Source organism: Arvicola amphibius, chromosome 8 (assembly GCF_903992535.2).
Source record: "Arvicola amphibius chromosome 8, mArvAmp1.2, whole genome shotgun sequence".
Lineage (NCBI taxonomy): Eukaryota > Metazoa > Chordata > Mammalia > Rodentia > Cricetidae > Arvicola > Arvicola amphibius.
Genome location: NC_052054.1, coordinates 31,264,795 through 31,266,877, shown reverse-complemented (window position 1 = coordinate 31,266,877; position 2,083 = coordinate 31,264,795). Strand labels below are relative to the sequence as shown.

Here is a 2,083-nt window from a genome sequence, read left to right as displayed (position 1 = left end):
ATCAGGGGACTGACATATTGGGAGGTTCAGTAACTTGAGAAAAGCGCACAGAAACTGAGCAATGTGCTCAGAACTCACAACCTAGCCTTTCTTTTCTTAATTAAAAGTCTTATTTTTATTTTATGTATATGGATTTTTGCCTACCTGAATGTCTGTGCATCATGTTTATTCCTGACCTATGGAGGCAGAAGGAGTCAGATCCCCTGGAACTATAGTCATAGACAGCTTTGAGCAGTCTGGTTTCCTGAAACAGCAGTCAATGCTCTTAATCTTTTAGCCATCTCTCCAGCCTGGATCTCCCCTTTCTGCCTCTATAGCTGGCCTGTGTCAGGTGACACATACATGAATGTGATTCTCTTACAGCCTCCACCATGTGGATGATTCCAGGGCAAAACCATAGCTGGGTTTCTGAGTTTATCCTGCTTGGCTTCTCCAGTGACCCCACGACCAACAGCATATTCTTCATTGTGTTCCTTCTCATCTATCTGAGCTCAGTCATGGGCAATGGGCTCATCATCTTGCTGGTCTGCCTTGATTCACAGCTGCACACTCCCATGTACTTCTTCCTCTGTATACTAGCTATGTTGGATATGAGCTGTGTCACCACCACCATGCTTCAGATGTTGGTGCATCTTCTTGCTCTTTCTCAGAGTATCTCCTTTGCGGGATGTTGGCTCCAGATGTATGTCTTCGGTGGTCTTGTTACTACTGAGTGCACCTTGTTTGTTGTCATGGCTTATGACAGATATGTGGCCATTTGCTACCCACTGCGTTATACTGTAATCCTTAACTGGGGACTGTGCATATAGATGACAGCTGGGTCTTGTACCTACGGTTTTCTCTCTGCTTTGTTACACCATGAGTCTACCATATTGTGGGCCCAACAAAGTCAACCACTACTTCTGTGAAGGCCCTGCAGGGCGTAACCTGGCTTGCATGGATACCCACCTCATTGAGATGGTGGCTCTTGTCTTGAGTGTTTTTATGAGTCTTATTCCAATTTCCCTCATTGTGACCTCCTACATTCATATTGCCAAGGCAATTCTGAAGAGCAAGTCCACCCAAGCCCGCTGCAAGGCTTTCTCTACCTGTACCTCCCACCTGACTGTGGTTTCATTCTTCTATGGTCCAGCCAGTTACTTCTACATGAGGCCCAACTCCAGGTACTTCCCTGAGCGAGACAAGCAGATCTCACTCTTTTACAATGCTTCTACTGCCTTGCTCAACCCTGTGGTCTGCAGTCCAAGAAACAAGGACATCAAGAGGGCATTTCTCAAGGCAATGGGGCATGGTAGGATAGACTAGTAAGCAACTGTAGGTTGGGAGTGACCTTCTGTCCTCTCACATCCCTCCTGATCCTGAATAAGGAATCTTATGTCCAACATGTCATCCTAGAACAGAAAGAAAGGAATAGTGGACAAACTCACAATGACTCAGCTTCTCAAGAGTGACCTACTTCTCTGTCCACACATTGTTTTGGCCAAAGAAAGTAGTATGATCCAGCCTGAGAGTAAGAGGTGGGAAGGTTTGTGTCTAGAGAGAATTAATACATGTTCTGTTGCCATGGTTTGATATGTTGGTTACCCTACTTTGAAGCCATCAAGTAATGTGCATTATGTAACCTGGTATAGTTCCCAGAACACAACAGCATACCTATAAACCGCCACAAAGCATGGTAACTGTGCATGGTATGATAGTAGAGACAGCAGAAGGCTGTAGCATTGTATGCTAAGTAGCACAGTGTTGTCAGGGCCAAAGTAAGGTGATGGATTGTGGAACAGAACCAATGCAGATCAGAGAACTAACTTCACACATAAATTCAGAGTGGTCTATGGGGAGACATCATGACCTCTTATGTCAAATGATGCATTGTTAGCAGTGAAAGGAGCTGGGTCTCATCAGAGCCTTTCCAACTTTTCTCCTCATAGGCAGCATCCAAGGGCATGTCCAACCATTAACTCTGACCACTGGCTCTCATCCTACTGTTTTCTGGTAGTGGGTATATATTGTCTCTCATCTTCAGAGTAACTCTTAGCTGACCAATCAGCATATTTCTTTCTGATTTAGTTCCTGTACTATTCTT

The 2,083-nt window shown here is 44.8% G+C and overlaps 1 pseudogene; it reads left to right on the top strand.

The window, feature by feature from the left end:
* Positions 1–371: 371 nt before the first annotated feature.
* LOC119821365 lies at positions 372–1,305 on the top strand (annotated as a pseudogene).
* Positions 1,306–2,083: the final 778 nt, after the last annotated feature.